At 40.3% G+C, this 21,052-nt stretch overlaps 1 protein-coding gene and 1 pseudogene across 2 annotated transcripts in view; both read right to left on the reverse strand.

The window, feature by feature from the left end:
* SYNPR (synaptoporin) overlaps positions 1-21,052 on the reverse strand; it is a 298,791-nt gene that overhangs the window by 14,160 nt on the left and 263,579 nt on the right. The gene's annotated exons all lie outside the window — the stretch shown is intronic.
* Positions 12,902-12,966, reverse strand: LOC140594084 (U4 spliceosomal RNA; annotated as a pseudogene).

Raw genomic sequence — 21,052 nt, forward strand, 5'->3', positions numbered from 1 at the left:
ACATGTCTATCCACAGTAAGAGTGATGCTCCTTCTCCTGTTTGGGGTCATGGATGTCACATTTTCTTTTGGAACTTGGCCTGAGATGACCCTAGTAGCCATCTCTCAGCCTAGTTTTCCCAAGGTCAGCATGCCTCTCATGTCTCTCCTGGCCTGTAGGATCCCATATGTGGGTTGATATAGGAGTCCAATGCATGGCCCCAGTGGTCTGGTAGAGGCCTGAAGGCAGACCAGTGGGACCAAGGAGGCTTGGGCCTTCAGTATTGGCAGACCACAGGATAAGATGGACCACAGGGATACTGGGGACTGCATTTTAGGCTAAATGTAGGGGAAAATCTGACTTGACCCCTCTATTCTCAGGATAGGTGCAGGATGGTGGCTGGCGAAATGGGATGAAATATACAGTTCCGCTTTCCAGATGGGATAAATTACTTAACTCCAGCTTGAAAGATACAGAGCCAGGATTTGGAGCCAAGGATTTTGGCTCCAGAATCTGGGTTCTTAATCTATTATAAAAAGCTCAATTGCTTTTAAAGCCCCATGACTTTATTGACTCATAATAAAAATTAAGTTGCAATATTAATACTTTAGGCTAGCATTTTGGAGGGTTACTATGTATCAGACACTATGTATCTGATATGATACACTATGTATCAGATACATCATTCCTTTAATTGGCCTAATAGCACTTTGAGACCACTATTATTTACCCCACTTTACGGATGAGAAAATCAAGGTTCGGAAAGATGAAGTGAGTTGCAAGAGTTTTCAGATTCATTAAGTTGCAAAGCTCCATTTGCAAACAAGGTTTGCTGAGCTCCAAAGTTGGTGTCCCTTGCTGGAGGGTGAACTTCATTATATTCCAAAGTAGTTTTAATGGGGGGCCCAATATGTGTCAGGCATGATCTTAAAAAGTTTTCCATATTGCACCTCAATTTTTCCTTACTTCAGTCCTGCAAAGTAGCTCTTAGTTTTTTTGTTTTTGTTTTTGTTTTTGTTTTATTAATAGAGGAAAAGTGCTTAGGGTAGCAAGTAGAGGAACTGCATACCAAAGCCAGATCAGTTGGACTCCAAATCCCATTCATTTCTTCATTTGTCCATTGCTCTGTCAGTTCCTTTTCTTAATCACTTGCCCAATAGTTATTATCTTCCCACTATAGGATAGGTACTGTTCAAAAAATAGAGTAGGGACAGGAGGGAATCAGTCCTCAAGTGGTTTGCATTTTTCCTTTCTCTTCACTATCTGATTGTTTTATGTTATTACTGTAAGATGCACTATTGTCACACCATCAATTAATCAAAATTTTGCAAAAAGAGAGAGGTAGTGGATGCTGATCATCTGTTCTAGGGGCCGGATAGTAATCAGTCATCATGTGCGAAGAGTCCTACCTTATGCTTGAGAATCAACGTAAGATTTCTTTTTTTTTCTTGTCCATCAGATCTTTATTTTTCATTCACAAAGATTCTATTTTTTTTAAATTAATTTTTATTGGTGTTCAATTTACCAACATACAGAGAAACACCCAGTGCTCATCCCGTAAGATTTTATTTCTTTTCCTCTTAAGTTAAATTTGATTGTGATTGACACACAGCACTTTCTCTTGTTCTTCAGAGAACTTCATCAGTTGACTTGTGGTTGCTCAGCTGTGGAACTGGGGCCGTCTGTTTCTTGTTTTTAACTTTTGTTATGAAAAGAAGACTTTTTAAAAGATCCTCTGCCTCTCTCCTTTTAGCTTAGTCATACACAATTGATTTCATAATCTTTGTGCAAGAAGGAAGTATTCTTGGCTATTTGACAACCTCAGAATGGACAGTCTTCACTAGCTTGCTGCAGTGTTGTTGTAAATCAATATTAAGAACACCCCTTAAAAAACTGATTTGATATCTAATTGACCCTGCCTAACCTTTTCACCACAAATAGCACAAACCTTTCAAAAGTTCAGAGTAATATTAGAAGATTAGTAACTGTTCAAAATAAATTAGTAATAATAGTAGCAGTATTGTTTGTAATAGTTGCTAACTATTCAACTGCTTGATTCAGTGCTTACTTTGAGCCACACACTGTGCTAAGGCCTTCATATACATTATTCCATTTAATCTTCATTAAGGATTTGTGAGGTAGGTCTCATTATATATAGGGTTTTAGAAAAGAAAGCATCGCATAATGGTTAAGTCTATTGTCTTTGGAATCAGTCAGCCTTGGGCTCAAATCTCAACTCTTACTAACTAGCTTTGGGACTCCATGAAGCCTCAGTTTTCCTATCTGTAAAAAGGAGCAATAATAACATGTTTTCACAGTGTTTTTGCCAAGGATGCCTGAACTAGTTAATGACACATAGTAAGCCTCCAATGAATTTTCACACACTCACACACACACACACACACACACACACACACACACACACGAGGTAGAGGAAAATTCTTTGTATAATTGGATATATAACAGCATAGAAAAGTAAATTGGTATTATTCAATGGGTTTTGATGGTCAAATAAATCAAGTGGGTTCATTAATTTATTCAACAAATCTCCAATAAGAACCGACCTGTGCCTGGTCTTTGGAATACAGTAATTAATAAAAACAGGCATGATTCCAGTATTCATCTGTTGGAGGAGAGACTGTGCTCAAATAATCACAGAAGAATAGTTAATTGCAGATGATGATAATGGCTTTTTAGGAAAAGGACTTGGTGTTTTGAAAACAAACAAAAAAATGAGTAGCACTAGTTAGTCTAGGGGAGCAGGGAAAGCTGCATGGATCTGGTTGCATTCAGAATCCTTTTAGGCTTGTCCCTTGGTTGGTTTTCAACACATGTGGAATAATAAAGACATAACAAAATGACTTACCTGGATGGTCTATGAATTGGTGCCTAGAGGGCGTTTTGGGCTGAGAAGCCCAAACTTCTACTACCTGCTTATACTACACGCCCAAGAAGTATGCACGTTGACATTGGTCAAGACCAGGAAGATTTATTGAGTCATTCTGTTAGCAGAGAAAGGCTTAAAAGGAGGGAAAGAGTGCTTGGTTAAAGGCTTAAGAGGAGGGAAAGAGTGCTTGATTATTGAGAATTTTGGTGGCTTGCATGTCTGCTGAGGCTATTGGCTCTCTGCACTTGCTCAGCTGCAATCCTCTTCCTCTTGGAAAGCCAAACAATCACCAAAGAGGCATCTAAGTGGTGGCAGAAGAGGATTCCTGCCTTTCTGGATCCTCAGGCTCTTAGAAATCCCTAAGTCTAGCTACAGGGTTGTTAACTGTTTCCAGGTGAGTTGCTAACTTATACAGAAAACAGCATTATCTCCAAATGATTGGTTAGTGGTTTTGACACATCTACCAGTAAGTACAGAAAATAAGTAAGATGCTCAAGTCTTAGACCAGAGGTGAGTCAATTGTTGAAATCAGCTTGGACGTCTTAAAAATAACTCAAGGGAAAAAAAATCACATTTGCATTGTGAGTCAAGGATGAATCTGGCAATTTGGAGACACTTCTTGATCATCTTATTAATATTTTTTATTTTTATGGTTTTTTTAAGCATCTCCAAAGTATTTTTGGGGCTGCCATTGAATCAGCTAGGTAAAAATGCTAAGATTTAGTCAATTATCCACCAGCTTTGTCTACTTGACATAAAGCATCTGGGCATTGTAAACATATCTGGAAAATGCCAGATGCTAAGCAGTGTATAGATGAAACATCTGGAGGAAGTGTGGCATACAGGAGACGTGGGGGGAGGCTTGGAGTCAAAGGCAGTTAGGTTTGGACTCTAGCTGGGCTAGAATGTCCTCTCACTGTGTGATCAAAACTACTCCACTACACGCCTGGCTGGCTCAGTCGGAAGAGCATGTGACTTTTGATTTCAAGGTTATGAGTTTGAGCCCCACATTGGGGGTAGACATTACTTAGATTAAATAAACAAACTTGAAAAAAAAAACCTACTCCATCACAGTTTTTTATATATAAAACTTGGGAGTTGCATACACACACACACACACATACACACACGTGGAACCACAGACACACAGAAACACCACACACTTTTTAAAAAACAGATGATACACAACTACCTTTTTCTCTCCATACAGTGGCAAGTAATAGAGGGATGGGTAGTAAAAATATCAGATATCCAAAGTAATTTCTTCATTTGTCTAAATATTTTTAGGTTCCCCTCCAACCTATATTTAAAAATGGATGCATTTTATAGGAAATCATGTCAAGTAAGCTACTCTGAGAAATTTTGACTCAGAAAATGCTGGCAGACCTTTCAGGTGCCACCTTCTGAACCAAGTCAGCTGTTCTCTGGTCTCTGCTCCGTATTCTTTTGCCATCATCTTCCCTGCAAGTGGAAAGAAAGCACATCTTCCTCCTTTAGAATTACATAATATTAGAGTGGGAAGGAACTGTCGAGATAAATCTAGGCTGTCAAATACTCCTTTGAAAACATAATCCTATTATTAACTTACTATTCTACAGCACTGATATCTCCCAGATAAGATTTAGAAGAGTTGCAATGCATGGCTGGAAATAATGCAATAAAAGCAAACCTGATCATGGATTTAAAATTCTCTGGGATTCAGTGTTCACATCTGTAACATGTAAGCCTACCTCAGAGGATTGTTGTGAGGATTAAATTAAATTAAAATATGAAGCATTGAGACTGGAATATTTTAATTGTTGCATTAATGGTTGGGATGATGATGGTGGTGAAGATGATACAATCTTCAAATGACATGGGCTCTTTTCGTCAGTGACACTGGACCATGAATTCAGCTGTAATGACTTATTTTTTTCAATCTGTATATTGATGTTCTTTTGAAAATAGATTCACTCTGCTGAGGTTCAATGCATATGGCTAAAATTTTGCTAATGCAGTCTAAAGTTTGATCCACTGGTTCTTTGTGGGTACAGCTTCAAGCCTATTTGGCATCAATGAGGAGTTTTGGCAACAACCAGATGTGAATGCGTGAATATTTCATCTGGTTGCTCTACATGATTGGAAAAGAACTGGAATCATCGTGTTAAGACCTGGAAGGCCACTTGAGGAACTTCTGCCTGGAGAATGAGCCACTGCTATGATCAGTGAATGCCTTGATCATCATTACGTTCTCAGAAACTATATAGTATGTGTTATTTAAATTATTTTCATATGGTTTCATTCACTGGATTGTAGGTTCCTTGGGGACTTAACCACCTGTGTCCCTAATGCCTAGCCAAATGTCTGCTGTACATACGACTTCTCAGATATATCCACTGCATGGGAGAAGAAAGGACAGAGAGCTCACATTTGGCATTGTCACTTGGAAATCATCTGGATTTCCAAAATCTGCATGTCTCCTAAGTTATCTCAAAGATATAAGAAATTCATGACACTGGCTGCCTATAAAAAAGAAAATTAAATAGCTGGAAGAAGGGTTTTTGGAGTTTTTATTATTTTACTTATATATATTATCCCTTCTCTCCCATATGCCCTTTTACACATGACTGGATTTGGAAACGTTAGCATAATTTTAGAATAGGCATATTTTACTGGATTTGACCTTTGGCAATTGCGAGAAACTTTCTGTTTAGGGGAATGATTATGATTATATTTCACACTTCCCTCCCACCAATTTTTTTTTTTTTTTGCAAGTGAGCAAGTGTTAGCACAGCTAGGTTCATGAAAAGAGCTGCTATTTTTTTAAGCATTCCTTATGCCTTCCTAGAATTGAAGACCCATTATTCTGTCACATATCAACCCATCTGTCAGCTCGCAACAGATGGTTAAAATGAAGAACTTCTAAAATACCAAGAAGGAAATTATCTTGCACCATCCACAGCTTAAATTTACTCTGACTTTGGAAAATTCCTTTGCCACTTCGCCACTCATCATACCAAGTGAAAGTGAGGGAAAATATTACATTTGAATTACAAAGTAGAAGCCATTCCTCAAAAAGATGGCTACTGGATTCATAGGCTTTGGCTTTACTCTGTCTCAGTTTAGGGGTTCGAGTCTCAGTTATGCTGCTTCTCAGATGCATAGATGGTTTCCCCCCCTTTTCAGAGGAGGGCAGGGAGGGGCAGAAGGAGAGGGAGAGAGAATCTTAAGCAGGCTCCATGCCCAATAAAGAGCCAAATTTGGGGCTCAATCTCATGACCCTGAGATCATGACCTGAGCCCAAATCATTATTAGTCAGATGCTTAACCAACTTAGCCACCCAGGTACTCCTTCACAGAATAGCTTTTGATAGTTTATTTGACCTGATAGGCCTTTATTCCCTCAACTGAAATAGTAGAGAATTAACAGCCTGTTCTAGAGAGTTATTGGAGGAATGAAAAAACACAAAAGGATAATCTATGGGACAGTGTCTTGTACAACAAGGCACCTGACAAATGATAGATATTACTCTTTTCACCGTTGACTCTCCCCTTTTGTTCTTAACCCATTTCCCATAGATTTATTCTAGATTAAAGATTCCTTTTCTCTGGCAGGCAAGATTTGAGCAGAGGCCTATGGACAGAAAGAAAGCAGATATGAAGCAGTGTCGAAGTGTGACAAGTCTGCGTGTGTGAGTGTCTGTCTGCAATGGTGTAAGTCATTGAACACTGCATGACTGGTGTGTGTGTGAGGAGGATGGGCAGGGCGACTATGGAAGTGAAATGTCTACATTCTAGGGGAATACATGTTTTTGTAATTCTGAGGGTACCAGGGACTCCTGCCCAAATCCTCCCAAAGAGAATCTTCATATGTTTTCTTGGTTTTCATTTTCAGTCTGGATGAATAAATATTTGTGATTTTTACCCTGTCTAGGCATAAATATTAATTGAATCATAACTTATGTTTCATGCTTTATTTAGCTGATTCCACTTATTTTTGTCAATTCTATCATATTTCCAACATGTAACTGTTAGAATTTAACATTCACAGTTTTTTTACAGTGGGAGTGTTTGGGAGTAGAGTTTCCCTCTCCCCAGTGTTATTCTTTTATAAGCATTGATGTGTGTGATAAGAAATAATGACAGTCCCGGAAGCTTTGAGGTGGGAGATGTGTTCTAGGGCGGGGCTTCTTAACGTCCTGTGCCACGAATCTCCTAGGATTTTGTGCAGATTCTCACTCAGTAGATCTGGAGTAGGTTTGAGAGTCAGCATTTCTTTCTTTCTTTCTTTCTTTCTTTCTTTCTTTCTTTCTTTCTTTCTTTCTTTCTTCTTTCTTTCTTTCTCTCTTTCTTCTCTTTCTTTTCTTTTTGATTTATTTATTTATTTTAGGGGGGAGGGACAGAGGGAGAAGGAGGGAGAGAGAACCTCCAGCAGACTCCATGCTGAGTGTGGAGCCTGAAATGGGCTTAATCCCATGACCCTGAGATCATGATCTGAGCCAAAAGCAAGAGTCAGATGCTTACTTGACTGAGTCACCGACTGAGCCTGAGTCTGCATTTCTAACATACTTCCAAGTGATGCCAGGGCTTCTGGTCCATGAACAAACTGTGAGATACAAGGTCCTAGACTATGAAGAAACTTCCTGCATAAAAACTTCCCAATGTACTCTGGCTCCACTGCCCTCCACGGCCGTACTCTCAATGAGCCTTCTCATACCTTTTTGCATACATTGCCATTTGGCCTCAGTTTCATGGAGGTGGGTCTCATTTTCCCAGTTCAATTTTTAAAAATATATTTTACTTATTCATGAGACACACACACACACACAGAGAGAGAGAGAGAGAGAGAGAGAGAGAGAGGCAGAGACACAGGCAGAGGGAGAAGCAGGCTCCATGCAGGGAACAGGGAGCCCAATGTGGGACTCAATCCCGAGACCCTGGGATTAAGCCCTGGGCGGAAGGCAAGTGCTAAACCACTGAGCCACCCAGGGATCCCTTCCCAGTTCAATTTTAAGGTAACTCTCTTCTTAACTTTCTGTCTTCTAGTATTTGTTGAGTAATTTTTATATACCAGGCACTGCACTGTTAACTTCATTTAATTCTCAGTGATAAGGTCAGCACTATTATTACCATCAATTAACAAGTGAGGCTACAGAGGCACAGAGAGGTTAAATAAATTGCCCGAGGTCACCCAGCTAGCAAGTGGTGAAACCAGGACACAAACACGGTTTGACTCCAGAGCCTGGACCTCCATTCATCACTGTTTCGCTAAGACTATGCTTCACTGAGGCAGTGTCAAATATATTTTTATAATTGCTGCAGCACCTATTTCAGTGTTATTTCTAATAGACATAAACAGATAGAGTAAAAATCTCTTCTACAAATAAAGAAGAAACACAACGATGCTGTTTTCTCTTTCCTTTCTTCTTTTCCTTCTCTTTCTCCTCCTCCTTCTTCTTCAACTAGCTGCTTAATGAAACCTGTGGAACTAGTTTCAGGGGATTAGGACTAACATTATCAGACAAAATTCCAATAATACGCACTTAGTTAAAATGCATATTATTAGAATCTGGTCTGGAGAAGTTAGCCTATGTGGGCACCATTTGACCTGTGGTATATTAAAATGTTGTAATGAGATCTCATTATATGCCATATTACATCATGTTGATGAGAGGAAGAAACTAGTTATTATAAAAGAAAAGGTCCCATATAAGATATTCTTAGTCACAAAGAGGACCTTGATTCCATACAAATTTGCAAAAATTAGCTGAAGATGTAATAACCTTTTATCAGTTTGCAGAGCTGCCCCTGTTTAGTGCGGCTCATAATATTATTCCTTCTTCTTCAGAAAACATTTTCACTATTACAAAAATGAAGCCAAACAGAAAACATTTTTAAAGAGCACAAAGAAAGCTGCACCCCGTTCTGGAAGTAAGTATGCAATATCCCGGTTCCATATTTTGAGAACCACCCCCATTCGGTTTACGCACTGCAGCAAATGGTATCTAGCCTACTGGAAAACACCTGGGAAATAAACATTTTGCAAGTACTTTATTTTGATGATTTTGAGAGAATGTGAAAGCCAAATTATGGTACCTGTGAAGGTAATTGTGTGTGGCTTAAGTTAAAAAGAAATTTACACTTGCAATCACAATTACCTTTTAAAATGTGTTGGAAATATGAGAGTTGATTCATAACAGGTGGGGGTGGGGTCTAAAACCATTCTGTAATGAGAAAATCCCCAAGAATTGAAATAATCTTTGATAAACCTTTCAATCTCCCAGAGTGCGCAGGGTTCTTACTCTTGTCTGTGCATGAGATTGTGGGCTTGTGTTTAGGAGACACACATGAAAAACACGTGTCTTTCAACATTGGGATTACTTCAGTTCAGGGAGATGCTCTCACTGCGAGAACTCTGAGGGAGCCGAGATGGAACATTCTGTTCTCCTGATGCTTTTTTTTTAAATAAAGATTTTTATTTATTCATGAGACACACACACAGAGAGAGGCAGAGACACAGGTAGAGGGAGAAGCAGGCTCCATACAGGGAGCCTGACATGGGACTCGATCCTGGGTCTCCAGGTTCACGCCCTGGGCTGAAGGCGGCGCTAAATCACTGAGCCACCGAGGCTGCCCTCTCCTGATGTCTTTTGATGGGATGGCAGTAGACAGCCTGCAGGTTGGAAATGTATTTTTCTTTTTCACTACATCTTCCTTATACATGTATGTATGTGTTATTGGTTTTTGCCTTCTTCTTCTTCTTTTTTTTTTTTTTGATAAACACATATATTGAATGATCATATGCTATAAGCACCTACAGTGGACTCTGCTATGTTGCTGGCTTGGAATGGCCATGAGGTCTTTCTGTTGGTTTTGTTTTAGTGACAACTCCCACACCCTCATCTTGCCCAAAAGGTTCAAACGAATGGTTCCCAACCTAGTGTTCCTTTGAAGCAATTTATGAAGAGTCAGTTTGTACTAGAGACTGCCTGAGTCTTTTTTCTGGATTAGTACATAGCTTTCTGACCATACTCAGAGCAGTGGTAGAAACAAGCTTCTTGGAGATCGCTTCCCTATCACTTCCCCATCTCTCTGTTTGTCATTCTTTAGAAGGACAGTTGAGCACAGTGGTTAACTGCTACAGTGCTAAAGTCAGTTCTGGATTCTTCAGTGCTCACTCATTATGTGACATTAGCCAAGATCCTTAAACCCTCTCGACCTTGGTTCCCCCATCTCTAAAATGGGGGATAATACCTATCTTACAGAACTTTTGTGGGGATTAAATGAGATATAACATATGAAATACTCAATGCATATCTGACATATGGCAAATACTCAATAAACATTAATTGTTGAAATTATTGCCTCCAGATATACTAGACACAAGGAGACTTACGTGTCAAGAATGACTTGCCAAAAAAAAAAAAGAATGACTTGCCAAAGCAGATCACTGATGGCAGAAGTAAAGCCTTTCTGGAAGTGAGACTATATGTGCTGCATGCCAATCTCCTTGATGAGAATGAGCACAATCCCGCTGGCTTTTTAGGACCAGAGACTGCGGAGTGGTAACTAAATCTAAATAGTTTTGACCATTTAAAAGGCTGGCATTTGCATTAGGTGTATGCTTCAACATTTTGGAGGCAAAGCAGCAGTTGCCCAGCTAACTACCAGCTACCTTTGAAGCCCCTTGTATTACATTGTGTGCCTGGTTTTTGTGGCTATTTCCTTTCCCCTTAATCTGAGATCTACACACTGCCATTTCCCTCCCCACATCCTTACTTAGGATCTGAGTTAATAAAGTATTTTTTTGAGTCATATTTTTAGTTGCCCTGGAGCACTTAATTCTATGAATTTGGGAAAGAAATACAGTCCTTCCCACAGAAACTATTGTGTTTGCTAAATCACCTGAATATCGTCAATACATATATATTTTCTGCAAGACAGGTGGGACTTGCTCACAACTGCGAGTTTTATTCTAAAGAGGTTTTGATGAACTTTGCTCATAAATAAATAATAAAATAGAAAAGTCTTCTTTTCCTATTATTCACCAAGTTCTTTGTTTCTAAATACAAAATGGATGTGAAGACTAATTTCACTTTAGCCATTAGAGAGCTCCTACCTCAACTGAGTCATCAAATAGCTATTTATAAGCAGGAATAGGAAGACCTTTCAAATGAAAATTCATAATTCATTTTTAATAATTTTTAAATGGAACAGCCCTCCACCCCCATGCCACCCCCTGTCATGTTTGGCATTCAAAAGTAAGGAGAATTACCAGAGCGTTCTTCCTTAAAATGACAGATAACAAGTTTACTGTTTGTTTATTTTTGTAGCTAGGTATGAGGAGCCCATCTCAAAAACAATTTGAAATTACTTATGCACTTAGAGGAGAACTAGGAAAATTCACCAGATCATCCAGGACATTAAAAAACACCAAAACAAACAAACAAACAAAAAATCAGTTAACATCACTGATCATTCATTTTCCACCATGTCAAGTATCCTTTTAGATACCAGGAATATAGTAGTTGACAAAAGCAGACAAAAATCCTTGCACAATGTACTGTAAGGTGGAGAAACAATGAACAAGGCAAATAACTCATGTACATAGTAGTTTGGGTAGTAGTTAAGCATTATGGAGGAAAAATAATGCAGGAAAGAAGGGTAGGAACTGATATGATGAGGAAGTGGGAGGGCGGCCAGGAAGATCTTATTAAGAAGGTAGGTTTTGAGTAAAGACCTGAGGAAAATAAGGCAACCAGCCGGGTGGATATGTGGGAAGAACCTTCCAGGCAGAGGAAGAAGGGTTCTGAGACTGGAAAGAGCCTGGTGGGTTCATCAATCTAGAGAAATGAAGGCTTTAATTAATTTTCTTGAAATGACTCAAATGTGGTTTTATACTTTTTAGGTTAGAGACTCTCTATAGGATGGGATAACAGGGATCCCTGGGTGGCACAGCGGTTTGGCGCCTGCCTTTGGCCCAGGGTGCGATCCTGGAGACCCGGGATCGAATCCCACATCGGGCTCCCGGTGCATGGAGCCTGCTTCTCCCTCTGCCTATGTCTCTGCCTCTTTCTCTCTATCTCTGTGACTATCATAAATAAATAAAAATTAAAAAAAAAAAGGATGGGATAACAAATGTACAACATTTATTGCTCCAGGGAAATTGGATTTGGAGGAAGGATGTGGGGAGGAGTAGGAGACCATGGTCATGCTTTCGATAAGAGATGACAACAGAGACTGGCTTGGGGAAGTGGCAGTAGATTCAAGCAAGAGATAGAAGGAAATAAATTTGATGCCCTTAGTGAGGGATTTGATTTAGAAGTGGAGAGAAAGTGTCGCAGAAAACACGTTTCTGGCTGGGAGGACAGTAGTTCCCTTTATTGGGGGATCAACTTTATGATTCTAAGGAAGTTCTGGGGTGCACATGGGCCAGACTTTGGATGGTTATTTCATCAAGATGTATGTGTGGGTTTTGTGTCCACCACTAAAATTATACTCATGATAAGAGGTATCACTATATTTCTAAATCTTCTCTTTGCCTAGGGGTGGTTAAAGAAAATCTCTCCTTTGTTCATTTCAAAACCCTTTAGATGGGAGACCTTCTCATGGTCAGCACTGCTACCTTAAGTTCTGAGGTTCTCTTTGAGAGCCCTTTCTTTATTTATTCCTAAAATATGCGAGTTTTGAAGGTCATATCTTTTCCTTGTGCTCCCTGTTTCCACATTCTCATGATCTTTGAATTTCAGATCTGTACCCCATCTCCTTGCTACAATCCACAAATGGATGACTTACACTCCTCAGTTTAACCTGTTTGAAAAGGAACTCCATCTCTGTCTCCTCCTAAACCTATTCTTTCTTCTGCAGCTATCAGCTTTACTGAAGACAAAAATCTGATGTTATACTGGTAGCCTCCTTAAGCTCCTCCTCCCTCCCCCTTCCGTTCTTTGGGGGTAGTGTAAGGTGGCGTTTGCCAGCCCAGGCCCTGGACTGGACAGATCTGGATGCACTTCTAGCTTAGCCATTCACCAGCCATGTTACTTACCTTGGGTCTCACTAGATTAGCAGTAATCGAGCCTTGGATAAACCTCATTGGCTACGATACTGCCACTGTGCAAAGCTGGGTCTCACTTGAAATGGGAGTGGAAATACTTACCTCCTAGGTTTTCTGTGAACTTTAAATGAAAACATGCGTGCAAAGCCCTTGTTTTCATGCCTGGCACATAGTTAATGCTCAGGAAAGACTTGAAGTTATGATTAGACTCTTACTGCTTCCTCTGAAGACTATTGCAATTGTCTGCTAATCAGCCCCCCCATCTCGATTACCAGTATATTATTTGTTAACACAAGTTTTTAAAAACACAAGTTTGCTAATATCTTTCTTTAAATTTTTTTTTTTTTTAGAAAGGAGGGTAGAGGGAGAGAGAGAAGAGAGAGAGACTTAAGCAGGCTCTACACCCAACGTGGAGCCTGATGTGGGGCTTGATCTCACAAACTCTGAGATCATGACCTGAGCTCAAATCAAGAGTCAGATGCTTCACCGACTGAGTCACCCAGGTACCCCTGTTAATATCCTTCTCTAACAGAAAACTTCCAATTGTGTAAATAAGTGTCTTAGAATTCATCCTGCCTTGGGAACATTTTTTTTTTTTGAAGGAGGAGAGATCAGACATCTTTTATAGAATATAAATCTATGCTCCACAATTAGGGTTATCCTACCTTTAATACTTTAATAGCCTCATCTTTACTAAATCTCCAAGCGTTAAATACTCTCACCCTCACACATGCACACTCACACTCATGCACCTTACCACACATATCCTACTTACATATGCCCATACTCATATGTATCCTCACTCACACCCACATGCATAATCACACACCTTCACTCACACGTGTCCATACACAGCCTCACACACACAAAAACACACTCCCTCTGCTGTCTTCAGTGTTCTGTTCCTCACTCTGCTTGCCTCCTAATGGAAGAAGCTTTCTACCATATTTGGCCATAGAAACTGAACCTTTTGTTTTCACATTAGAACTTCTGCTCCTCAGGAAAAAAAAAAAATCTGTTTCTGTGGTTGGAATAAATCCCTTGTTCTTCCTTTCTTCTTATATAACAATTCGTTCTTCCTTCTTGGCACAGCGAAGCAAATAGCTCTAAAGCCAGGACTCTCTGAAATTCAGCCTCTCTGGACCTCAGAGTTTAGCACAGTGTGTTGCACATAATGACTTCTCAGTAACTGTTTGTTGAATTCAATTAGTAGGATTTCAGTCTCTAAGAGCTAAATGTAAACATGCAGACAGCGTTTAAGCATTGCCTTTACCAGCCACCTGTTGCTCCCTGGTTCACAGTTTACCTTACAACCGAGTGTGAGAATCATACTTGCAGAGCCATCTGTCTCACATATTGCCAACAGGCCTGGCTTTGCCCAGTCTCTGCATCAGTACACCTTTCATTTAGCTCTCACCAGTAAGCCTTTTTGGTGAGATTGCCACCTGACAGTTTAGAGCAGAGATTAAAAACTGGTTCAACCAGTTTGATTACCTAACATGGGAGTGGTTAGGGGTAGAGTGAATGAGGAAACGGAGTGTCAATGGGCCAATGGGTCGTGGGTTTCTGAGGCTCACCTTTGTCCTGGTTGGTGTGTGTTTACCAGTGACCGGAAAAAAAGATTTAGAGAGCAGATTTTTCTGTGCATGGAATACTGTGGTCTGGCCTGGCATACTGTTAAGCAGAATGATGGCACAGTTTTAAGAAAATCAGACAGCTGCTTCTTGAAACTTGGAAAGTCATTCCAACTGAGAATTCCCTTCCTAACTTTGGGTGAGGGAAATGGCCAAGAACTTTCTAAAATTAGCACCAGTTCCCTTATCCTTATACAAATTACCATCTGGTGTTTGTTTCGTGTACTCGAAGAAAGCCAGCTGGAATGGAGAATATCAAATACCAGTAACATTTTATTCTGAAAGGTCCACTTGATATCAAACTCCCATATCAAGTAATGAAACCTCTAAATCTATATAGGGGTGATGGATGCTGTTGATCTTGTGGCGAGGAGAATTTTCGTAATCTAGTTTAGGAAGACACAGCACGTGAGAGTTTCAGTTGGGGATTTCTCTGCTGTGGTTGTATATCAGATGGAACTACAGAATAAAGGATGTTATTTTACCTAACGTAAAGACAGTCTCTTTATTGTCCTTAATATTAGGTCATGACCAAAGCATGACACTGAATTAAAATGAAGTAGATATTTATTTTCACAGTAATTAAAGATCATAAACAAACTCTGAAATAGAATTTAGTACAAATAAGAAGTTAACTATCTTCCAAAGTCTAGGCTTGGAGAAGTCACAAACTTACACCTGTTATTTACTTCACTCTTGAGCAAGTTTCTACATAAGATCTTCCTGACCTCTCCCTCTCCCCAACAAAGTATGCTGGCAGCTGGAAGTAATTCCACTTACCAAGAAACCTGAAGTCCAGACTTTTTTCTCATGTTTTCAGGGGTTTAATGATTAAATTTCCTTTGAATAAACTGACAACAGTCTGAGTAATATATCTTCTGTAAAGCGTTTCCCTACAGTACCCGGGAGGTTAGCCTAGCCCTGCTGTCTGTAGCCACAGCATGACAGAGACCTCACCCAGAGCTCAGAGCCAGGGGAACCATATCTGGGAAAGGTTATTGTATTTATGATCTCTAACTGATTCCTGGGCAGGGAGGACTGCTTAGAGACTAAGCAAGGCAAGGCTAATGGGTGCAGAGATATAAGTTGGGACAGTGCTACACCTTTGTGATTAAAAAAAGGGGGGAACAGCAGGGGAATCATGGGAGAAGGACAATTTAGAAAGCTGGAGAGGCAGGTGGGGGAAGGTTTAAGAAGCAGAGGAAGAGCTGTTGGCCTCACAGCATTTGGCAGAGGGTGGGCATGATATGGAGTCTAGGAATGAAGAGCAAGCCTCTAACAGAGTTTTACTTACTTATTTCTATTAACATTTTATACTGTAACATGCAATGTAAACTTTCCAACTCCCTATGAAATCCTTTATATACCTACTACTTAGCTCATGTGTGGTAGTGGATTCCAGAAAGAACTGGCACCTGCTTCATGGTGGCTGCTCAGTAACATGTGGGCTGTAAGTGTGCCTGTTTTGTATAGGATAGGCCAGTGGCAGGGTTTCACCCGTATGCCTGCCTTAATGACTTGAAAGTGCTCACATTCGTTTCAGAAGTATATCTGTTTGGATGATAAATTATAAGGTCACACAAAATAGCTCTTATCTGATTGTATTTTCAGGACAGACACATTTTATCCCTAGACTGCCTGTTTACCTACCTCCACTCCAGAGATCATGGAGTTGAGCTCCCAGAGGGATAGGATACCGTCTTCATGAATTCATTCAACAGCATGTCCTAAGTTTTGTATTATATGTGTTAGGTGCTGGGATGTGATGAGAAATAAGAAACGATCTCTGCACTCAAAGATCTTAAGCGGGGAGGCTGAGATGTACCCAAACAATTATATGCCTGAGTAAGAGAGCTTGCAACAGGGTTCCTCCACCTTGGCACTATTGACATTTTTAGGCCAGATAATTCTTCATTGTGCTGGGGTGTCCTGTGTGCTCCATCCTAGGTCTCTACCACTGCATGCCAGTAACACCCCCTCCAGTAGTGACAACCGGAAATGTGTCCAGACATTGCCAGATTTCACCCCTGCCCAGGCTCCCATCCCAGCGTTGAGAAGCTTTCATTAAGTCTAGACCCAAGGCATCAAGGGAGGAGCACCTAACCCAGACTTGGACAGAATCATATTAATTCTTCATCCTTACCATCAAGTTGATGCTCAATAAGTACTTGATTAGTGAATAAAATACATAGTATTATGCTATTCTTCAGGATCATTGGAACAAAGTCTATAGTAAACTAGAGGGAAATTTAAGTATGAGGTCTTAGGCTGAATTTGACAAATGAATTTTACTCTGAATCACTGGCCCCAACATTGTTCCCAGAAATACCATATGTAGCCACAAAGGAACCTGCTTCCTAAATATCACAGCACAGATTTTTCTAGCAGTTATTTTCCTGTTAATAAACACTGATTGTCAAGCACTTTGGCAAATATCAGGTGCCTTAAATGCTAAATAGTCATTATAAAGCCACATAAATATTTTAGATTCATCATCCACAGCAGGGAAAGCAGAGCCCAGATTCTAGGAGGGAAAAGAAAAAAAAAAGCCCTGACATTCAACTAATGGCTTCACCAACTGATGTACCCACCCGGGAGCCTGAAACCTGGTCCGTCTCAGAAGTAAATGTTCTTTGCAAAACATAGTTAAATCTATCTCAACTTCAGAGGAGGCATCCTGTCCCCAAGTCAGCTATTGTTTGATGTAAATGAGGACAAAAAGAAACTCACAGCACAACCCACATATGCCTTTCACACAGCCTCTGCCCTGAACCAGACTGACATGGAATAATGGGAAGGCGGATGGCAAGATAAACCTGATTCACATGTCAGCCTTTCTTAGTAGACCCAGATGAACTGGGTGATGATGGAGCTTTCTAGAACAGGCTGTGTGACTTCAGGCAAGTGACAACTTCTCTGGGCCTCCATTGGTAAGATGGAGGACAAAGGAGTCATGATTTCAAAGCTGCTCACAGCATTCATGGTTACATCTGCAGTTTTACATTCTTAAAAATTCATAGAACTGAAGAGTTCACAGCATTATTATTTTTGGGGTAGAGGAAATGGAATAAAAAAAATCAGTCCCTGGACCTTAGCCTACACCCAGTGAAATAAAGGAAGAGATAATGGTTAAGAAGAGATCAAAAAGGGTGTTGCCTCTTGACGGGATGAGCACTGGGTGTTATTCTGTATGTTGGCAAATTGAACACAAATAAAAAATATATTTATTATTAAAAAATAATAAAATAAAATAAGTAGGACATACTGTAAAAAAATCAGTCCCTGAACAGTTCTGATGCTGTACTCCCCCCCCCCTTTTTTTAAAGATTTTATTTATTTGAAAGAGAGATAGTAAGATGGAGCATGAGTGGGGGACAGGGTGGGGAAAATGAGAAGCAGTGAGAGGGAGAAGCAGGCTCCCTACTGAGCAAGGAGCCTCACACAGGACCCAACCCCAGGGTCCTGGGATCATGACCTGAGCAGAAGGCAGAAGCTTAACCAACTGAGCCACCCACATGCCCTTCTGACGCTCTACCTTATTAGGCTCCCTAAAGTGTGATGACACCCCAGAGTACCATTCTGAGTTTGGCATCTACATAGAACAAATGGGCCAGTCTGAGCTAATTCCCAGCTGGCTCCTCTCTGGGATGGTTTTGTGATGACCATTATGGTGTCCTAATGACTGGAACATGATCCAGCTGGTAGCCCTGGGCTTTAAGTTACTTAATCTTCTGGGAACTCTCTCTTATTTTCTCAAAATAAGTATTCCCAGCAACTGCACATAGAACCACTAATGTTATTTAGAATTTGCAATTAATAGTGAGATTTTTTTTTCTCCTTGATGGATCTGTTGTCCCCCTAACTGCCAAACCGTAATTTCTCTACTGATTCCCCAAAGATTCATTTTATTCGGAGTACTCTTAAAGCAGACACAAAACTCAGCAGAAGAGCTGCTTCTTTGTTTTAATGTTGCTGCTAAGCTTGAAAAAAAAATCTCTCCTCCATCCTTTAATTCCTTCAGGAAATGCTTCATTCTGAATACTTATTAAAAATGGGGAAGCAGTCCTAGGAGGCTTCTGGAGGTCTAAGTTCATAAAGTGAATATGCATAAAGGCAGCAGAATATCAAGTTTTTATAATTACACCTTTTCATGCATACAATTCCTAGAGTGAAATCGGCTTTGATTTGGGTTGATTTAATATAGTCTTTCTAATTTAAATCTATCCCTTCACTTCTACTTAACTGCTGTTCAATTTTAGATGTGAAAAGTGGGTTCCTATTCCCCACTTTCACACACCAATAGGGACTCTGTATTTCTAAACAAGAGTGATGAGATAGCATTTAATTTCTGACCTCTTTCCCTAATTCAAGAGCTTTGGGGAAAGAAGGTATTTCTGTTTTGGAGAGATAAACTGTAGAATGAGAGGACAAAAGAGGATGGAGAGATGTAGGCTTAGGTGACTGTGCCTAGCATAATGCCTTCTCAAAGTCAGCAAGCATGGGTCTTTGTTGCAAGAACAATGCCTAAGATAGGAGAAGAGACTGAATAATCTTGTAGCAAAAGACATAGTTAAGAGCATGTACCAAAAAAACCCCAAAAAACAACCCATAGTTAGAAGTGGAATTTTGATGAAAATAAAGGCCTGTTAGAGCAATCTGTTTCAATAGGTAGAAGGAATCAATGAGGGATTTTGAGTTGAACTACAGCTGAAAGTGCCACTTGCACTGCTATCCCAGGACCTACAGTTGTATGAGGAACTCTCAGATAGATGTATGATTGGCCTAAACTGAAAGTCAAGTACGTGTGGCGATTGGAGTTCTAGTTAAAAAGCCATGCACACACCAACTGGAGCTTTTGGGAGTCCTTCCCATATTTCTCTTGGAACAGACATTTGCTTTGTGGAGCTAGTGTTGACCACAGTTCCTGACACATAGGAGGAACCCAACTAATGTGTGCTGAATTATAACAGACCCTATTCTTGATGACCAACTTAGAAGGTCATTAATTTCACTTTTAACTCTGACTTTAGGAAACTATGGCTGTGTTAGAAATAGTCTTTGCCCTTCAGATATTTAATATTCAGTGGGGAAATCAGGTAAGACCATGTCTACCTAAAGTACAGGTAGTAATGGTTTTCATACAAAATTTTTTTAAAAAGATTTTATTTATTTATTCATGAGAGACAGAGAGAGAGAGAGACAGAGAGAGAGAGAGAGAGAGAGGCAGAGACACAGGCAGAGGGAGAAGCAGGCTCCATGCGGGGAGCCCGATGTGGGACTCAATCCCAAGTCTCCAGGATCAGCCTGGGCAGAAGGCGGTGCTAAACCGCTGAGCCACCCGGGCTGCCCCCCAATTTTTTTTCACACAAAGCTACGGAGGTTTGAGGAGGAATAATTCATATATCTGAAGGAATATGGAAAGTGTGGGAGGTGAAGGTAGATATGAAATATAAAGGAATATTTCATGGAACAGACAGTATTGGAAATGGGTCTTTGGTGATGAGTCTAACTTCGATAGGCTGAGATGGGGGAGGTGAGGATAACATTCCTAGTGGTAGGTAGAGATGCAGTAGCTATGCAGAAATAGTTATATACACAGCAAGTTTAGGGAATTGGTAAGGAGTCCACTTTAGCTAAAACAAGGGATGTAGGAGACGGAAGGAGATGGCTCTGAAGAATAGGGGAAGGGTCATAGTTTTGGACAGCCGCCTTGAATGCTGGAGTGGGGAGTGCATCTTTATTTTCATAAGCCAGAGACCTTTGAAGTGATGGCTAGAAGAATGGAAGACAGAAGGGAGGAGACCCCTTTGTTAAGAGTCTCCACACAGGAGCCTGAGTGGCTCAGTAGGTTGAGCATTGGACTCTTGATTTTCAGCTCAGGTCACAATCTCATGGGTCATGGGATTGAGCCCCACATTGGGCTCTGTGCTCAGCAGGGAGTCTGCTTGAAGATTCTCTCCTTTTGCCCCTCCCCCCACTTGTGCACCCCCATGCTTTCTCTCTCTCTCTCTAATAAATAAATAAATCTTTTTAAAAAAGTCTTAATACATATAACCTAATATGAATAAATTCTCTCCTTCCCACAGCCCCATACCTAACCCATTCCTCATAACTGTGCCAATCTTTAAGGCATGAGGGTTTGTTTATAGAATGGGCTCCTGCACAGGTGGGGCTTCTACATAGGGATATTAATCCCACGTGGTTTGGTCTTGGTTTTTTCAATCCTAAGTCAACAATTTACAGAGCACGTGGGAAAAAAACAAGACAAGGCAAGTTGTGGGAAATAGTTTAAATGGGGGTTTGAAAAAAGCCACTAGATTTATGCAGAGGCTTCAGGAGGTGATGGCAGCAGACAGGGCTGGACAAAGACTCTTCCCAATCTTGATGCTCCCCAACCAGCTGCTGGCTTGTCACCAAGAGAACTTTAGCCATTGGAGAAACCCCAGGATGAAACTTATAAGCCATTCCGTTATTTTAAAAACCTATCACATGGAATTTCTGTATTCTTGTTTACTTCTGT

The sequence above is a fragment of the Vulpes vulpes genome, chromosome 9, assembly GCF_048418805.1.
Source record: "Vulpes vulpes isolate BD-2025 chromosome 9, VulVul3, whole genome shotgun sequence".
Lineage (NCBI taxonomy): Eukaryota > Metazoa > Chordata > Mammalia > Carnivora > Canidae > Vulpes > Vulpes vulpes.